At 39.0% G+C, this 21094-nt stretch overlaps 1 long non-coding RNA gene across 2 annotated transcripts; it reads right to left on the reverse strand.

Moving 5' to 3' along the window:
* Nucleotides 1-7141: 7141 nt before the first annotated feature.
* On the reverse strand, nucleotides 7142-21067 carry LOC149114223 (uncharacterized). 2 transcript variants are annotated; one of them, XR_016206425.1, is made up of 4 exons: nucleotides 19240-21067; nucleotides 18543-18666; nucleotides 17226-17293; nucleotides 7142-8553 (listed from the first exon to the last, which is right to left on the reverse strand). It is a non-coding gene; the product is annotated as an uncharacterized LOC149114223 (long non-coding RNA). The 2 variants fall into 2 exon arrangements; XR_016206424.1 differs by having other exon boundaries at nucleotides 18543-21067.
* Nucleotides 21068-21094: the final 27 nt, after the last annotated feature.

A 21094-nucleotide genomic window follows, 5' to 3' on the forward strand; every position in this document is an offset into this window, starting at 1 on the left:
TGGCTGAGAGCTGTAGTGTTGTTTCTTTGCCCGGAAAACGAGAAGAAAACTCTAGCTTAAGATGATCTAGTAATAAGTCTTCGCAAAATGAAGGCTGCCTTCAGTACGTATCAGTTCGTGTCAATATATAGAGGAAGGGTTTCGCTTCCCGAACTTCTAAGACCAACGTAGTAGGGCTTTGATCTCGATTTTACCGGGCCAATATCATATACGATATCATTGTTTAGCTTTCGCTTTTAGCCGATGTAACGCGCGCTCTGATTGGCCAATTGTAGGGCATTATTCTCCCGTAATGCCCACGGGCCGATTAAGGAACCGCAAAACCAAAGTAAAAAATTAAAGCCATATAATAAACTTAACCTCGAGCGTTCGGTCTTTACGGGAAAATCTCAGACCTCAGCCTTGCCGTATTGACCTCGGTCGGTCAATACGGCAAGGTCTCGGTTTGAGATTTTTCAGTGAAGACCTCACTCCCGGTTAATAAGTAGTTATTACTAGGAGTAATCGGAGATTACGGGGTGCGTTCGACATGCTTGTTTTCGCATGGAATAATGGAACTTGTTTGTGTATCTGTGTTTTTCTGGTTTGGTTTCTTTTTTGTGGGCGGAGGGTTTGGGGGGCGGGGGAGGGGGGGGGGGGGGTTGCACGTTTGATGTCTTTCGCTGGTTAGTAACCTTAATTAACCCTGTGTCAGAGATTGGATTTTGCATCCCATGTCAGATTGAAGAGTTTTATTGTACGCGTAGCAACAGTAGTACAACGTGCAATATTTTAATTTTTCTACAGTGGAAAATCAGTTTACCTAACTCAGACTGAAATGGCAAAATTATTGGGAAGTTGGAAGGTTATGAATGGGAGCCCAGCTAGAGTCAAATTCCCATTTAGCACATACATGGTTATCTTCTCCATTCTCTAGGCTCCCGCTGCAGTCAAGCTAATAATTTTTACTGGGTCAGATGTAACGGCCAACTATATTTCTCTTTTATGAATTAGTGTTTGACAAATTTTCTCCTATATTTTGCAATGAGCATGTAAACAAGAGCTTTATGAAATTTCTCTAACGTCAAACGGAAACTTTGAATTGTATAACAATGCTTCTGTAACCTTAGTCTGTTAGTCTGGGTAATAATTTACTGCTTCGGTCACGCAATTCTTGGCTGCCTCCTTTGCAGACGCTCTTTGGGCTCTTCACGCAATCTTCCTTCACCACGTGGGGGAGGAAGATTGCGTGACGAGCTCAAAGAATGCTTGCGTAGGACGCTACGAACCCATGGGAGAATGCAAAAGCGGAAATCAAACTAAAATTTCACGCATGGCCTTCTGCAGCCCGGGGGGGGGGGGGGAGGGGGAAGGGGCACTGCCATATATGGGCTATATAGGTATGTGCCGCTGTGAAGGTATGGTTTTCGAGCAGTTTACTCTAGGATAGGATATATAAATCAGAGCGTTTGGGTCTAGAATAGGGTATCATTTTTTACAAAACTGACTGTTTGGTTGAAGATTTTATCTAGAGTAAGGAAACCAAGAATTTGCCACTCAAAAATATAAAAAAAAATCAAATTGGCAAGTTTAAATTTACGCAAATCAGCTTCAACAGTGTCGATAGATGGGGGGATTTGGGGAGTTTACTCTAGTATAGGTTAGCAAAATTCAGCTGAACTAGCTCTGGTATAGGCTAAGGGTTCCAGGGTCCCAGCGGCACATCCCCACCCAGAAATTCCCAAAGTACCCCCCCCCCGGGTTCTGCGGGATCTAATGATTCTTTCCTTCGCACGCTACCGGTAAAAAACACATTTTCTTGCACATGACCTCAGTCCGTTTTCCCTTTTTGGCTTCGCAAATCACCATTAGTGTCAAATTTGCTGAAGGGTTTTTAAACGCAGTACAATTCACGAATCCAGTTCTGGCGTTCTCTCTGTCACGCAGCGTTACGCTCTCAGGAGAAAGGGACCCCTAACGGGAGCCCCCAAATCCGGAAATGCCGGTTTAAAGTCCAATGGAACAATACTTTTCCGGAACATCGTTTTGGAAATTGTAGACTACGTCGGAATAAACCGGTTGGGATGACCGTTAAGTAATGGTAAAGGTTTTTCCAAAATCAGCAAACCAACCGAACAAGACGACGCTTACCATTTTCCATTCCATCTCCCGTAATTGTTTTTGCCTAACGAGAGACGGAAAATTTAGCAGATGGTAAGGAAATTTTCACCGTTTCATTCCGAAAAGAGAGAGAGGACTACCTCTGGAGTCAGTCTACAATTTTCTCTATATGCGGATAACATTGTTCTGTATTTTGCCTCTAAATCTCTTATGAAAGTAAGATTAACGCATGCAGACCTCGGGCGTGTGCATGTAAATGGCCACGGTGTAACTAACTTACTTTCAATGCTTTGAAATCTAAATTCTTATTAATAGGTAGCAGTTTTCACGTAAGTAAAGCTGAGTCAATCTGTATTTCTGCTGATTACACCCTTCTTAACAACGTAGACTCTTACACGTACTTGTGTATAGTGATTAACAACCGGCTCTCCTCGTCTGATCACATTGAGTCTGTGCGTAGCAAAATAAGTATAAAATTAGTCCTTTTGAGGTGTATTAAGTCATGCCTCCCCCTTGCTGCAAGAGTTACTTTTTAAAATAGCTTTGTTTTACCTCTTTTTCTGACTATAAGGACATAATTTGGGGTGACAGGGGAAACGCCTCCTTATTGTCCGAGTTACAAGTGTTACAAAATAAGGCTGCGAGCCTTATATTAGATCTTCCTGCGCATTCATCAGCTACTGAAGCGCTAAAGAGGCTTTGATGCAAGCCTTTAATGCGCCGCAGACTGGAGCATCGTGCTGTTTTCATTTATAAATTGCTCAATAACCATTTCTGCCATCCGGTACCAATCTCATCTAAGGGCGATTTTCATAGTTATAATCCCAGGTCTAGGAAAAGCATCCGCAAATATACTGTCAATAGAACCTGGGGTTACTGGTCTTCAATTAACTTCTGTTCAGAAATATGGAGTAGATAAGACATTTCATTAAGGGATGCAGAGTTGCTGACTTCATTTAAACGTGGCTTGTCTAAAGCCTTTTCAGGAACTTTTTCAATTAGTATTAATCTAACTTTTATACATATTTTCTTTGATTTTTTTTTAAATCATGTTTTTTTATATTTTATATTTTTCAATTTTTTGTTATTTTTATCTAGGTAATTTTTTGAGGACCCCTCTATAAAGCACACTACTGTGATGTTGGTATCCTCATTAAAGATTACTTCTAATTTCCGAACGGATTTTCCGAAAAAGTACCGTTCGACTTGACTTTCAACCGAAATTTCCCGACTTTTTTGGTTAAATAGTGAGCGCGTTGTACTTCCAGAGCGGGAAATTTCCTCACCATTTAAGCTTTGCAGTTTTCAGTCTCTCATCAGCCGAAAATAATTACGGGAAAAGTAATTTTAAATGGTAAGCGTCAGCTCATTCGGCTGGAGTGCTGATTTTAGAAAGGACCTTGCCATCCTTCTTTCATTTCTTATGAAACATTTATTACTATTTGAAAACGCTAGCATGACCACGACGAAAACGCTTTATAATAAAATTTATTATGTGGCTACTTCTATGAGCGGGAAAGACGAACCGAATCCTGTGCTTTAATTCTCGGGTGGAAAACGATCAATGAAGCTGAAACTTTGGCATTTTACAGAAGTCCCCATTACGACTTTTTTAGGAAAATTGGCGTACCCTCATTTCCAAGTATATGTCCCGGTCTCAGGGGCTGAAGCTCTCAAATGAGGACTCCAACAAGGGATAGTACTAGGGAAACATAACGACGCACAAAAGGAGCCACAATACGTTGTCAAAATGTAACACGGACTGCAAAAGAAAAAGAAGGAATCAATCGGAGGGGCAAATGAAAACACCAGCGAGGTGCCTTTTCTCGAACACTCCCTATTAGTTTGCTCAACATTCACCGTCTTAAGTATGTCCGTGGGCCCTCCGAACAAGTTCGTCATTCCTTAAAGGAGCAACGTCACGGTTTGCGCAGTCACTCTGAAAAGTTTAACCTATTTTTTTTTTCCAAGTTTGTCGTTTGTAATCCATCTTAATATTTTCCATCCTTAACTACCCTTGCTCCCTTATGGTTTATTATCATATGGCTGTGTTTCACAAGGACTGGGAACTACCGAATTCGCGAAATTGATTGGCTGAAATGGATATTGAAAGCGGTCTAGATTTTCCCATTTAGATCGGCATCTAGACCAGTTACATTTTGAGGTGAAAAAGTTGCAAAATATAAAATGCAAAAATATTGAATATTTTCTTCTAATAATATTTATCTATGGAAGTGCCAAAAAGCCTAATGAGAAAAAAAGTAAAGAGGACGAGCAAACTTTGGCAGAATTAAGTTCGGCTCATCGCCGTTCGCAAGCAAAATGCCAGCTAGTACAAACCAGTTATATTATATGAAGTAAATTGTTCTTGTTTGCCATATAATAAACATCTTATTAACCGAGCTTAGTCGGTCTGTATGGAGGAATCTTGACCTCGGTCGTGTGTACAGACCTCACTGCTTTCGGTCTGTCCTCACGACCTCGGTCAAGATTCTCCCATACAGACTTACTGCTAGGTTAATAAGAGCTAATTATTATCTATTTGGTGTTAATTCATCCTAGTAAACCACTACTTTTTTTTTTATATATACTTGGCCAGACTCAAAATGCCGTGACTGAGCTTTTCGGCAATTTTAACTTCTCCCTGTTTTCAACTTTCTTGCTTGCTTGACCATCGCTGTAAGCCATACGTTTGATGAGCAGAAATGTCAATGAAAGAAATTGCTCGATTTTGAATCAAAATGAAGTGCAATGAGCACAGTTTGCTGTGCCCTCTGCAAAGAAATATTCCAAGTGAGGTAGAATATCTGCACATGGTTTTATGGTGCCAGGGCTGTGAGTGAAAACAGTCTCTTTCGGTGAGTGTTTTTTATATTGGTGTGGTAATTCCGATTAAACTCACACCTTTCTTCTCCTCTGAGTGTTTGAGTTCTGATTCTACCGTATATCGCCCCACATACCCTTCAGTCAGTGTTGGCAATGTTATACCAGACGTCCCTGTTATGCAAAAGGTAATGGCTTTCTAAAAGTTAAATTGCTTCCTTTTCCACAACGGGTTGCACCCTTCCAACCCCCTCTCTGTCTTTTCCACGTGGACACCCTTGTAGTTGACCTATTCTTAAGATTAATAGCCTCCTAAATTCCAGTCCCACCTTTTTAAAATATGTCACACATATGTACATTCTTTATGCAACTCCATTAGCGTTACTCTGGCTCGAAACTTCTGATCCTCTGTACAAATTTAAATTGCAAATTATTCCAAGTGCGCCTGTTGACGCTACTAGTTATTCATCTCAAGTTTAGTTTGTCATCGCCTTTGCAAGTTCTTGCCTCGTTTATCTACATGTAACTGCAATGTAAAAGAAACTTTTGTTGTAATAATGCGATGAAACCAAAGACTGCTGCGTTAGAGCAAGGGGGCAAATGTACCGCACCGTCAAGTATCGATGTTTGCAGCGAAACTAAACATAAAGAGGTGATATTCACCCAAACTGGCCTCGCTATCGAATACACGTGCACAATTTTAGAGAGTTGTTGGAGCTTTGAGCTCGCTCTGGTTATGGCTGTTGAGTTACTGGGAATATTTCAGGTTGGTAGAATTAAAGAAAACACTATTGAATAGGTTAACATTTGTATTCCTCATCCTCGTTACTCGTCGTTACTCGTTACGCTTTCATAAGCGTTAGAGGAAATAACAATGAAATTGTAATTGATCGAGTAATGAGTTGTTTGTTAAAGCATTTTGCAAGAAAGGTCAAAAGTATTGTCAATCGACGTTTCGGTGCATCATTCTCAGGACTGAAGTCGTTAATGCTAATGTCAAAGTTGTTATTTACGAGATGAGTTTGAAATGGATTGCATTCCAGTATGAGTGGATTATGTAAATGTCCCAATCATCGGAGAATAGCTTCACACGGATCGAGTCAGACTGCACGTTGAGTGATGGTTCTATTTCTTTTACGAATAACATTTCATATATTATATAGGTAGTTTAGTTTATTGCGGCACTTTTTCAGGACGGAAAATTTGTTCCCAATAGATGGCTTTTCGACTCCGTGTTGTAGTTTCGTGTGCTTTCCAATAGACGATCCCGAGCAGGCGTGTTCGTCAATACGTTGGCGAAGGTGTCAATTTGTAAAACCAACATTGTGCATTTCGCATAGACAACATTTACCGCGCCTTTCAATAACATGCGGACTCTAAAATTCAAAGCTCAACCGACAAACGCGTTTTTCGCTACCGTCAATCAAATGACTACTTCCGAACGCGGGGTTATCAAATCGGGGTGTCTGGAAAACCCAAATAGCGAATAGCGAATAGTCGCGAATAGCGCACAACGAATAGTCCCGAATGGCGAATAGCGAATACTACGAATAGTGCGAATAGTCTCGAATAGTACAAATAGTGGCGGACAGTCTCGAGTAGTGGCGAATAGTGGCAAATAGTGGCAAATAGTGACAAATCGTAGCAAATAGGGTACCCAGTATCTCGCAGTCAACCTCGCAGCAACGTAAGATTGGGATTTTCCCGCTAAAAAGCGCAGACGCTTATCAGGACAAAAGGTGTTTCTAAACCGTAATTTCTTCTGTTTTAACCCCTGCAAAACTGTAAATATGTCTTTATTAGGTTATCCTTATGTTTTCTGTTTTCTTAATGTCGGCAATGGACAGCCCTAGCCTGAGTCCGGAGAAGAAACGGTAATAAACTCACTGAAATTCTGTTGCTTATTTGGATAATTAATTAACGCAGGATATTAGATCTAAAGCGGTGACTATATTGACGACTATTCGTCACCATTCGCCACTTTTCGGGACTGTTCGCCACTATTCGCACTATTCGGGACTATTCGCTATTCGCTACTCGGGTTTTCCAGACACCCATCAAATCGTTGTGCACAATTAACGTTCAGACGACAAAACAGTGCTCGGCAGTAGTCGGAAGCTGGGAGTAGCCGCCGAACATTTGATTGACGGATGCGAAGAACCATTTGTCGGTTGAGCTATGAAATTTAGAGTCCGTGTGTTATTGAAAGGCGCAGAAAAGTAATAAACCTCAAATTTACTCAAACTTCAAAATCTCAAATTTACTGAAATATTTAACTGATGTTATCTAGTTTACAAGCTGCATCATTAGTTAATTTCTAAGTACAGAGCTGAATACTGTATGCCATTAACAGATGTCATGTACAAAAACATAAGTATGAAAATAAAGTACAATCTTGCCAAAAATTGGTTACTCAGTTATGTCATTAAGAAAAAATCGCCCCGATCAAAACTATAAATACAAAGGGAAAGTTGTTCTAGTTTACAAGCCAAACCATCAACTAAGTAGATAGTAAAGGCTGCTTAAACATTTGAACAAATATTATACACTCATTATAGAAAAAATCTTAGTTTTACTTTTACAAATAATTCTGGTTGAGCTAATGAGCGACCTAAAAGCCTGTGAAATAAACAAAGTCGTGTAAATTTTGGTCAACTTCTCTATCAATAAACTGTAAGTCTAACTTTCCAATGTTGATTTCATTGCTTTGGTAAAATAAATCTGTCCAAGTGTCTTGTTACAAAAGGGCAACGTATTGATTTATCAACTATGAATAAAATAATGCGCACCCATGTCATTGACGAAAGCCTAACACAAATTAAGAATTGTAAGACATAACTGGAAATTGTACCAACAGAAACCGTTGTTTTTACATATCCAATATCTTTTGCAAGGTAATTAGCTGTATTTGGTGTCACTCAAATTACAATGTAAACAAGGATCAAAATATAAATGTTTGATGCCTAAAAATCCCTAGAAAATATTCCGCAAAATGATCAACGAAATTTGTTTTTAAAGTTTTAATTGGCGGCAAGAGAAATTCATTTGGCTCGTTCTCTCAGTAATTTACCTTCGGTTTATTCAAGACTAGATGTGCCAGGCTTTAAAGTTCCGCTTCTAATTTGGTTTCGCTCGAGTTAGACTGTAAGCAAGTTTCACACCGTGAGAAATTTCAAAAATTCCCAATGCTTTTTCTCCTTGAAAAATTTCACAAAACATGAAATTAGTTATAGTAATGTTCCGGATTCAACGACATGGGTGCGCACGTATAGCTTACAAACGTTTTTTTCTGTGTTAGTTCGATGGATCAAATCTCATTACTGGTGTCTGTATAACCCTTTTTAAAATGTGCAGTAAGAATTTGATGGTAGCTGAAGACAATACTCCTTTGTTGAAAACATTCTCACTTGTCTTCTTGAAGAATTAGTAAATGGAATTTGGCCACTTTCACAAGTGAAAGGCTTGCGTCTTGTATATCGATACAAATTACTGTCGTCTACTTAAAGAAGTACAGAGAACAGAAACCATACAAGCATGATCCAGAATCTACTTCATGTCAACATCCAACCATCTGTCGTCCATGATAACCATGAAATTTCATTTGAGGAATCCGGGCAAGGCAGAGAACGACTGTGAAAAAATCAAAGAAATTCATCCTTGAGAATTTTATTTTCTGTAATTTCGTTATTGGTAGTATTAGCAAACATTATACTGACAAAATTCGTAAAAATTCTAGCTATAAATAAGTAAACGAAACAATAAAAAATTCAATAACAACATAGAAAGTGGCCTATGGAGATTGCCTGTGGCGATATATAATGGTAATTGAACTGAGTGGAGTGCAATTTGGTCTGAAATCATACGCGTGATTTCAAAATGGAACGAGCGCGCAGCGCGAGTTCGATTTGAAATCACAAGTATGATTTCAGACCAAAATTGCACGACCCGAAGTTCAATTGCCACTTTATTAAATCCATTTTGAAATCGCACAATTTTATCGCCTTGAATGTTAGATTCAGTAGCCGGCGTTAAAATAGCGGAACCGGAAACGGCTTGACATCTCATTTAGTATGCAAAACGATGTCATGTGTCAAAAACTCATTCGAGCATAACAAAGAAACAAGCAGTTCTGAAGTCAGAACGAAAACAGTCTACTTCATGCATCAAAGTTCAATTATCGTCCCCTGAATCAATAATGGAAGACCTTTCTTTTCCTCTGTGAATGAGGTTGAGACTTCTAGTTGTCTTTGGGGAAGGAATTTAAAGGTGCACTTAGTGAGTGCACAATGTCCAGTGGATAGTTTTTCTCTTTTAAATACCGTTCAATAGCACTCTGCATGATTTTAAGGGATTCTAGCTCGTAAGTGTCTCTGTTTCTTTTTGTGACTTCGGCGTAGAACTTAATACTCAAGATCTTGTCAAGTTCTTGCGGTGTCGTTTGTCTCAAGATATTTTCAAGATGGTGGGGCACCAGCTGCGGAAAACGTTCGTTCATTCACTGTTTTGTGGAGCGGGGCGTATTTTGACGACGTATGTTTATTCACAGCGACAGAGTTGAGCCCTTGTATTGCTTCGTTTGAAACTACCGGAAACCTAGAAACATCTTCTTTCTTGAGATGGCCCTGAATTTGTTGTGTGGTTCTCGTTTGTTTGTGTTTTGTTGGACGGATCTTGAGCAGATGCTGAAAAAAAATCGCCACAATATTCGTCAAAATGGACACTGAATGTTGGAAACTTCCTATAAAGTAGGTCTTCAGCCTGAAGGAGCTCATAATCGTCATTCAGAGACTGTACTTACTTACTTACTTACTAGTTAATAAAATTCGTTAAATGTTTTGAAAAACAACAGCAACAACAACAACAACAACAAAGTTTTAGCGACAATAGTTGCAAAATTCGCCACACAATGGCTTTTTGTCCTTCATTTCCTGAAATTTTATTGCTTATTTTAAACTAACCTTGAAATCTGATTGGTTGTTTTGTTTTACTATCCCATTCTCATTGGCTGAGAAAAAGATGCGATTTAGAGCAAAAATTATGCGATTCGTGAATAAATCGCACTGCTGAAAGCCAATCAGATTGCACGGATAACCAGTGATTTCAAAATGGATTTAATAAAAATTTCTATTTTTTATGATTAAATAAAAGACATATCCAGGATAGTAGCTATAATACTTTTTCAGGTTTTGGCACAAAACTACAGTATTGAATAATCTTAAATAATCTTGAATTTGAACATATTAGCCAAAATTACAATGTTATCAACATGAAATGAATGTGACAGATTTTTCAGAATATTTAGAATTTAATCAAAATCTTTCGACATTTTTTTTAAAAAGGACCTTCTAAAATGGGCTTGGCTCCTGAACTCGACATCGTTTGACTTGTGTTTCGGTTTGAAAAGGAAGCTTCACAAAATAAATTTTTGTATTAGACGCGAAGGCGCACAATAAAAATGGGCGTCCCTGGAACCAGGATTCATTTGTCAATCAACTGTGAATTAATAATGCTATAACTTGAAATTGACTAAAGGTTGGTTTCCATATGATCGCAGACGATCGCAAACGATCGCGGATCGCAGATCGCAGACGATCGCAAAGAAAGTTGTTTCCATATAATCGCAGACGATCGTAAGCGATCGCAGAGCCGACTGTTGCATACATTTCGGACAGCGGAACTGTCAAAATTACACGCGCGTTGTGGTGGCGGGAAAATCACAGCAAACAGTATGGCGGACGTCGAGGAGGAAATTTTGCTGCAAGAAAATTTATTTCTTCTTTTAGTCAACCTATTTTGAAATTCCCTTGGCACTGCATCTCGCCCCGATCCAGAAGGTAGCGTTTTCAATCGCTTCAGACAACGACCATACGCAGTTCTTATGTCGCGGAATTTGACCTCCGCCTCAGCCGCCGATAAATTAAATTCCTCCCCGATTTTTCCCTAGCAGTTAGCCTTTTTGTTTTTGTCTTTGAAATCTTTACTGTTACGGTGGTAAACGCACTGATATCGCGCAACTTGCCCCATAAATTTCTCGTTACTAACGTTACCTTGTTCAACGCCAGCCATGTTTACAACAAATAAGAGCTAATAGGCGGTTGCTTTGTTGCAAAGAAGCGTTGAATCATGCATGGGTCGGAATTCAAAACATTATGGGATACGTTTCGATCGCAGATCGCAGAACTTTAGTTTCCATAAGATCGCACGATCGCAGACGATCGCAGACGATCGCAGACGATCGCAGAAGTGTGTTTCCATATGATCGCAGACGATCGCAGAACTTTTTGCGATCTGCGATCCGCGATCCGCGATCGTCTGCGATCATATGGAAACCAGCCTTTAAGAGGCCCTGCGCCTAAGAAACGACCGATGATTTCCGGCTAAAAAATAAAATCGGCCGATTTTTATCTCCCAAGTGGAGGTTACCGAATACTATTTAAAAATGAATTTCTTTTGTTCCAGTTTCGCTTTAAACCAAAAATATCGAGCTGCAAACTTTCTCCGTCTGAGAGCAGCAAAATCAGGCCGAAAATAAGCCCCCGCAAAAAACTGTTCAGAAATTACTATCGCAACGTAAAATAATGAGAAAACTACACAGTGTTGAAGAAAAAGGCCTTCTAATGCAATATCATTCGATAAACATCAAAAAACTGCCGAAGCGATTGAAAAATAAAGTTTCAAATATTGCATACTAAATTAGATGCAGCGTTGGAGCTGATTTTAAAATAATTATTTCTCAAAAGTTCAACGCTTTTGAAAGCAATCACAGTGATGAATCAGACATTGGAGGGATATATATCACGTTTCTGGAAAAACATTCTTCGGCCAAAGTATATTGACCTTATACAAAGCGTTCAAATTTACCGTGTTTACCGTTATCCTGCTACTTCGGCGAAACACTTCTCTTTTGCCAATACGGCCGTGGACGGCGTGGTAAACGCCACTTTAAGGTTACAGTATACCTTCAGATCGGCAATTTTCTTCAAATTTGGATTTTTGGTTCAAAGTAATGGTCGAAGAGTAATCTCTAATTTCTGAAAACAAAATTGAAAAAAACTCAATATTGGCGGAGAAATGGAGGTTTTACGTTACGGCCGGAAGTAAAAGTTCCCTCTTGATTGACAGCCCTATAACGTGTACGCAATCAACCGAGACTACTTTCGCGGGAATATATGGATACCACGAATTGGCTGGCTACTCAGATCCAAGCATTTTTCGTATTAGATGTAATTCTATTAAGTTATAAGTAAACATGGACCACGGAAAACTCTGTTTACCAGTTCGAAAAAGCGAAGAACGAATGAAAACACATCAATGAGTGAAGAAGCGAAAGTTGGCCTCACGGATGAAGCTATATAGCTATCGTATCAAGCGGGCAAAAAGATCGAGTCAAGAGTAGAGAAAGATTCTGTAAAAGTTTGGGAACTCGACAGCTATAACAGCGACGTGTACATTGACTCTTTTGTTGAGTCCGATACCGATGAATCGCCCAACTCATTGAGATCCATTGGAATATTATCCATGCACATTTGCTCCGCCGCGCTTTCTTTTGTTCAGTTTGTTCTCGTCGCCCAGCCACTCTAGCGTTCGTATCCTTTTTCGTCTTCCCCATTTTGCCAGACCAGCTTCAAGAAAAACCGAGCTACAGAAAAATTATCTCTCCGCCTTGAGCGCATTGCGAAACACAAGGGTTTTTTCGAGATTCACGCGTAAATTTCACCGCGAGTTAATGGTAATAAATTTTCCAAGCGCTGATTGGCTCAGTGATCTGAGAACCCAGTTGAAGGCGTTTCTGGGCGAAGTTTGTTTGCGAAGCAAGATATTTTTCTTAGCGCTGTTTTCTCGAATAAATTTTTTCGCTTGAAGCAGACACTTAAAAGAGTTACAACTCAAAGGGGATTTGTTTGATTGCCCTCAAATTTGGACAGTAGCTAGATTAACATATAAAAACCAAAAACATGTCTGCGAATTGTTTATTTCGAAATATTTTTTCTCCGAGAGCAATTTTTGTACGGTCACTTCACATTTTTTAAATCCTATTTTGAAAATGTTCTGTAACTTTTTACTGCAATTGAATATGGCAAAACGCAGACACGCTTTTTTAGCGCTTTTTGTCCTGAAACCGAGGAAAAAAATAAATTGGCGAAAAACAAAATTCGCTTTGACTTGTAGCTTCCAAAAGGTGATTAGGACGCTCGCATTTAGTGGCAGTGAAAAAATCGGCACTTCATTTTATTTCAAAATTTTTTGTATGGTTTGATAGCCAGCTCTATAAGCTTTAATTTGATATAGGGGTTTAGGTATCTACAGCTTAAACCGGACGCGCTACATCGCTTGGACGTGAGACACCCCTGAAGGTATACGGTAACCTTAAACCTTGCTAGGCATTCAAAGACCATCCTGAGTAGAAGGACGTAGAATTAAAAGAGAAAGGAAGATAAAAAATACGCAGAAAAAGAAAATAACTCGAAATTACCATCTGCTAACGAAAGTTGAATCTGGAAAATGTCGTCGCGTGACAGCGGCCATTGACGTCATTTGTCACGTCAAGTCGCAAGAGCGTGGGAAAACGAGTCTGCAATGTCCTTCGGTCGGTCAGCGGCTAGGGATCCAGTCGTGACCCCGTAACTCAGATCACGCTGCGGCCAAAACGGTGTGGCGGTTGGGGAAGTTTTTCTTTTTGAGTGACCATCATTTGTGAAAAATAACATAACATTGTTCCACTAAACGTTTTCTAACCGGGAAAAAGTGTTTTCCTATTTGTGCATTCGTTTGAATTCCACCGCTATTTATACAAATCGCGTCAATGGCCGCTGTCACGCGACGACATTTTCCAGATTCAACTTTCGTTAGCAGATGGTAATTTCGAGTTATTCTCTTTTTCTGCGTATTTTTTATCTTCCTTTCTCTTTTAATTCTACGTCCTTCTACTTAGAATGGTCTTTGAATGCCTAGCAAGGTTTAAAGTGGCGTTTAACACGCTATCCACGGCCGTATTGGCAAAAGAGAAGTGTTTCGCCGAAGTAGCAGGATAACGATAAACACGGTAACTTTGAACGCTTTGTACAAGGTCAATATACTTTGGCCGAAGAATGTTTTTCCAGAAACGTGATATATATCCCTCCAATGTCTGATTCATCACTTTGATTGCTTTCAAAAGCGTTGAACTTTTGAGAAATAATTATTTTAAAATCAGCTCCAACGCTGCATCTAATTTAGTATGCAATATTTGAAACTTTATTTTTCAATCGCTTCGGCAGTTTTTTGATGTTTATCGAATGATATTGCATTAGAAGGCCTTTTTCTTCAACACTGTGTAGTTTTCTCATTATTTTGCGTTGCGATAGTAGTTTCTGAACAGTTTTTTTGCGGGGGCTTATTTTCGGCATGATTTTGCTGCTATCAGACGGAGAAAGTTTGCGGCTCGATATTTTTGGTTTAAAGCGAAACTGGAACAAAAGAAATTCATTTTTAAATAGTATTCGGTAACCTCCACTTGGGTGATAAAAATCGGCCGATTTTAGTTTTTAGCCGGAAATCATCGGTCGTTTCTTAGGCGCAGCGCCTCTTAAGGCTGGTTTCCATATGATCGCAGACCATCGCGGATCGCAGATCACAAAAAGGCCTGCGATCGTCTGCGATCATATGGAAACACACTTCTGCGATCGTCTGCAATCGTCTGCGATCCTGCGATCGTGATCGCATACGATCGCAGACGATCGCAGAAGATAGAACCATGTTCTGCGATCGTCTGCGATCGTCTGCGATCAATTACAATCGTTGATCATATGGAAACCAAAGTTCTGCGATCTGCGATCGAAACGTATCCCATAATATTTTGAATTCTGACCCATGATTCAACGCTTTTTTGCAACAAAGCAACTGCTTATTTGTTGTGAACAAGGTAACGTTAGTAACGAGAAATTTATGGAGGAAGTTGCGAGATATCATTGGGTTTACCACTGTAACAGTAAAAATTTCAAAGACAAAAACGAAAAGGCTAACTGCTGGGAAAAAATCGGGGAGAAATTTAATTTATCGGCGGCTGAGGCGGAGGTCAAATTCCGGAACATAAGAACTGTGTATGGTCGTTATCTGAAGCGATTGAAAACGCTACCTTCTGGATCGGGGCGAGATGCAGTGCCAAGAGAATTTCAAAATAGGTTGACTAAAAGAAGAAATAAATTTGCTTGCAGCAAAATTTCCTCCTCGACGTCCGCCATATTGTTTGCTGCGATTTCCCGCCAGCACAACACGCGTGTAATTTTGACAGTTCCGCTGTCCGAAATGTATACAACAGTCGGCTCTGCGATCGCTTGCGATCGTCTGCGATTATATGGAAACAACTCTCTTTGCGATCGTCTGCGATCTGCGATTTGCGATCCGCGATCTTCTGCGATCGTCTGCGATCATATGGAAACCAGCCTTAAGAATACATTTTCCAAGTAAAGCTTTTGCAATTGCTCAAGCAAACGGAGATTGAAGAATCGACTTATTTATTTTGCAAAATGGTTAAGCTTACGAGAAGAAGGTAGCAAAAGAAATCTGCTATTTGAAGAAATTGTTACAACGCGCACAATATAGGGGAAATGTTTACAGTAAGCCCAGCAAAGAGTGAAAAAAAAAAAAAAAAAAAAAAGAAAAAGAAAAAAACTAATTTCCTTAATGATTATAATTTCGAGCTGACAGTGCGCAATATTGTTTGTTATATTCATTTTGATTCACGCATTTTGATTTCCTTCAGTCCCTCGTGCAAAAAAATCTTGAGGCATTACAAAATTTCCTCTCCACTGTCACATTTGCACGTTCAAAAATAAAATGCAAATGAAGTTTCGGTGTCAAAAGTTGAAAGAGCACCTTCGTTGTTTTATTTCAAATTCCTCGCGAACTTTTTTCCGGTTTGTTATAGATTTGGGTAGATTGGCACAGTCGTGAAAAATTTAAGAACTGAAACACTGTTGAAAAACAGTCGGCTGTAGAATAATTGGCCTAGTAACAAAGATTCTTTTGTATTGATATGAGGTTTGTCTTTGTGTTAAACTCTTAAGAGATCACCCACTTCATTTACATTATAATGTAAAAGCCAAGAAAAAACGGCCTAACTACGGTCATTCAAGGTCAGTCGAGCTACAAGAGAATATTTCATCAGCGCTCGTATTCTACGCGAAAAGGCTGGTGTATTACAAGTGCTCAGATTTTATTTTTCATAGCTCCCTGGAGTGGGAAGAAGAAGAAAAAAAAAAACAATTACGAGCAAAACATTTTAGTGGCTGTATAGACGTTTTCCAAGCTGTAATCTTCAATAAAATTAAAGCATTCAAATTTCTTTACAGTAAAGAAAACCAAATATTTTATTTCGATTTTTCTAAGAACGATCAATACCTCGCTTGTGGTGGTGATTGACAAATGAATCTTTCCTGACAAAATTCCTTCAAGTTTCAGAAAAAATGCGATTAATTTGCATTCTAATGCGAAGCCAAACCGGCAGCTATTGTGCACATGGCCTGTTGAAGGTCATTCAAGGTCATGAAGTTCAGCTACCACCGGAGAAGTAAATTTGGGCACAGGTGCGCGCAAAAGGAAATATAGTAGAATGTTTTAGTTAAACTCAATCATTATCACTAGAAACGATGCAACAAACAGGTGAGGAATTTGGAAAAAAGTGACCTAAATGTTTCATTCGCAAGCTTTGTCAATCTTACTTACTGCGCCCTTCAATAACATACGGACTCTCAAATTCAAAGCTCAACTGATAGATGCGTTTTTCGCTACCGTCAATCAAATGTTCGGCGACTCCTCCCAGCTTCCGACTACTGCCGAACACTGTTTCGTTGTCTAAACTGTGCTCAACGATTTGATTACCTCGCACTCGGCAGTAGTCGGAAGCTGGGAGGAGCCGCCGAACATTTGATTGACGGTAGCGAAAAACGCATTTGTCGGTTGAGCTTTGAAGTTTAGAGTCTGCCTGTTATTGTAACGTCTAATAATCCCTATTTTTATTCTGTTTAGTTTATTATTACCTTTTCTGGTGTTTACCTGAGAAAAGGGCTCTTCTGAGTCTTTTCATGCGATGGAAAGGCAATTGTGTATAGCAGGAATAAAACCAACATTTCTTGATACAGCTGATCTAAATTTACCATCTTTACGCTCGAGAGCGCGAAAAAAAATGGACTTACAGTGTAGCACTCGCCTTTAAAGTATTCAATTCGTCACTGAAGCGTCAAACAGTTTGCCCTCGTGATATTGAACTATTTTAAGAGGAATTGAAAACTCATCCAAACCATACAAAAGATGCTTTAACTTACCACTTGCTTGCCTCTGTCCTTGTTCTCACCAGGGTGACGGATCGGTAACCACTGCACTATGGTACTACCTGAGGCAAAAAATAATGAAAGTGTATTTAAGAAAATAAATACATGAACAGGTCTCTGTTATATCTCTTAAACAGCTATTAACTGTCGGGCTTGCAAGGGGGAAGAAATTTGTGGGGAAAGGGGTGGGGGGGGGGGGGGGAGAGAGAAGAGGAATGCCACATCCCATATTTTTTTGCCATAAATACCAAAATAACTTTTATTTTTTGATGCTCAAACTTTCGGTAGCTACACATAAAATGTTTTCAAAAGTTGTAATGTGTAGACTATTTCTTCACTTTACTTGTCATTGCTATGGCAACCACTTTGCGACATGGAGGTGCAAGCCAAATTTCGTCCTTTAACATAATTCTTCGCATGCTTTTAATTTTCTTAGGCAGCATTGCAGGATTCAGAATTAATTTTGCGATATTCCATTATCACTTTGAATCAATTCTTCAAAAACATAAACGTACTTTTTAAGGAAAACAATGAAAACAACGATGGCGGATCTAAGATGAAATAACATCACTGACGTCACTGAGGTCATAAACAACAAAAACATATCCTTTTGAAAAACAAACCGGGAGAAACATCTATTGAAAGGGAAAATAGTTTTGATTTTCCTTGTCCTTCCTCCCCCCACAACCCACCGCGTCATAGAAAGTGCAATCATTAATTTGCTTGTTCGTCGGATTGTATGATTATAGGGTCTTAGTAGAAAGGGCAAATTCTGCTTCATAATCTAAATTGTAACTACTTTTAAGTGAGAGAGGAACTTATCATTTATTGCTTATTAATTCACCATAGTTTAACTAGGTAATTAATCGTACAAATTTTTTTCAAGTCTCTCTGACTTGACTGTTAATAGTTAATAGCCAGGTTTCCAGAAATTATTCAACAAGGGTTTCAATTTAATGTCACCTTAATCATTTGAAAAACCGAGATGTCAATTATTTTCCACCAGTGACGTGGTCTCATGACGTGGTTTCATTTTTCTCAGCTCAGTCATAATCGTACCCTGTTTGTGACTAGGGTATCTTCAAAACGTAACCTTTCATATCCTTTAAGAGTATAGAATCATGCCACCGCATCTTCTACTCTTATTCTCTCCATCCCCCTCTTTCCTAAACCCCTCGTCTTCCCTTCTTGCTGGATCTACTGTTATCATTCAATTTTTCTTTAAAATTGATATCCTGGTCTTGCTTGCATATCATATTGTTGTCCATAGATACTTGACAAAAACTAAAAAGAACTGGTTTTAACACTTACCATCTTAGTCCACCAACAACCCGTGCCGGCAACGCAAGCTTCGTACCTAGTTCAGGGTTTGCAAGACCTCATGTCTGTCTATTAAAATTGCAGAATGTTTGTTGCCTTTGTTAGCTTTGGCCATCTTAATAATACAAGAAACAGTGAATTAATCATCTGACTCAGTGAAGAAGATTGGAGTTTATTTCTAACCACATTTATTTACAAGAAAATGAAAGCATAGGAAGAGATTTTCACCTTCAACATTGGCATTACTAGTGTAGCAGAGACGATTTAAAGCATCTCTTTCATTGCTTGCTGGTGACCAAGCGTGCAAATGAAACAAAAGTTTATTTGAAAACTTCAACCTTAATAGGAAGTTCCTAAAGCATAGCAAAACATTAAAATTAAAACGAATTGTTGGCTCTTCCATTTTCATGATGAGGACGAACTATTTTATTGTTTTGCGAGCGAATCCTGTTATTAAAGCTCATTTATGTTTGTTCTTAAAATTTAAGAGCAAAGAGTTACTCTTCTCAGACATTTGATTATTGAAGGGATCCTTACACGTTACTCCTTTACTCGTTAAGAAACGGCACTGTATCAAGAAACCTAGCAGAAATATACGGCGGATAATATAGGGGCAAGGGTTAAGAAAGTAAAAGAAGGTACAGTCATTTAAGGAACAGTCAGTAGTGCTTTCTATGACTCTACCAACCTGAAATATCATCCTACGAATTCGAACCAGCCATATTCCATCCATGTTTGAGCGAGAATAAACCTCCACGATTAAACACGTGTATCGCATTTGTGCCCAAATGACTTGATTCTGTTTCAGGATATCGTTGTTCTCGCTAAATAATCGAGAAATAGCCATGACGCTTGTCTTCTACCTTGTCAGCTAACGTGATAGCCTTCCCTTTCTGTGTACAGAAAATTTATGTGTCCTCGCAAAGGTTTAAACAGTGCAAACTAGCGAGGCCGACGGCAAACTGAACTTGTGATAAATAATTATTTCAGCATACGTGTTAACAATAATTTGAAATGCAAATTTGTAACCGACATCGACTTCCCGCCAAAAAGAAGCATTCCCATTTTTGTTGTTGTTGTTTCATTGATTATTCCCGTAGTCAAAGACTTGACATGAAAATAAGTAGATTGCATGTCACTGTAGGAGAGAAAAGGTTTGTTAATTTAGGAGATAAAGAAAATTAGATGTATGTTCCATATTAACTGCTAATCTCAAGCAGCTAAAAAAAGGGTTGGTGAGGGGTGGAGTAGGGTGGGGTTTGCTAGTGTAATTAAAGGGGTGTAGGGTTAGGGTAGGGTCAGGGGTAGGGTAGGATGGCGCAAATAATCGGAAGCTCTGTTAAAAATGTGTCTTAGCTGTTTGCGAACGACCATATGGGCTTACTGAGTAGGGTTTTAAACACTAACACAGTGCGTGACGTGACTGTTGCGGGACAAAGGAAAATAGATTACCCGATAAGATTCGAACACACCTGATATTGGTCGGGCGTTCAAACTAGTGAGGCACAGAGAGATTCATGAACAGCTAGAAAGTTTACTAGGTTCATATTTGACACGCGAGCGTCCTACATTCGGCTAGGATCAACAATTTCAAAGATATCCTGTGTAGAGATAAGTCCGTGAAAGATGGAAAACTTTAAGTTCGAAGTATAAACGTGGAAAAGAAGAGGAAGAAGAAGCAAAAAAAACTATGAAGAAGGGGACAAAACTTTTCTCAAACGACGCCACTTTGTACTGTGTGTTGTGTACTTTGATAATGGTCAGTCTAGGCTAAGGAAGTATAGAAGCTCCTAAAATTAGAGCACTTTGTGGTTAGCTACGAAATAGTTGAATTGCTATTTTTACTCCTGTCTGTGCAGAAATAGGTCTCTTAGGGCTCAAGAGATTTTGACCCATGGATAATATCATATTGAGATGTTTTGATCCTGTAATAAGGCCAGGAAAAAGTTGGATTTTTTCACGACACCCTGTTAAAGACCTTCTATGTGTCTATTTCAGGAGGTCGCAAGGAAATTTTTTAAAGTCCCAACTTGAATTCACAGCTTGGGGAATACAACAAAATGAGTTATCTATTTTCACGGTTGTACTCTTTCGTATTGTCTTCTTACGTTAGGAAAACAAAGTGAGAGTAATTAACAACCATGGCCGGAGCGCAATGATATATGTCTGTCTTTCCTTCTGATTCATGTTATTGTTACTTGTTTACCACAGTTGATAAGTCCCGTGGCAGCTTTAAACTATCATATTAACTAGTGGTTGCATGCAGATTGCTAAGGTTGAAATTCATGTACAACTAATAACCATTTGTTGCCATTAATTAATTGTTGTTGTTATTATCTGTGAAAGCTGACTCTTGCGGACTTATTTACGATAAGGGCATCTGGTTTAATGAAGGATACCTTTCAACAGAGGAAGTCAAGCGCAAGCTGTATTACAATATTCAGTTCCGTCCACTGTATATCGAACAAACGGACATACAAAAGAAAAAAAACAAAACAAAACAAAACAAAACAAAAATTGCCCTTTTATTGTAAGCTAGATAT

This window comes from Orbicella faveolata, unplaced genomic scaffold (genome assembly GCF_042242905.1).
Source record: "Orbicella faveolata isolate gen_17 unplaced genomic scaffold, um_ofav_v1 contig_14, whole genome shotgun sequence".
Lineage (NCBI taxonomy): Eukaryota > Metazoa > Cnidaria > Anthozoa > Scleractinia > Merulinidae > Orbicella > Orbicella faveolata.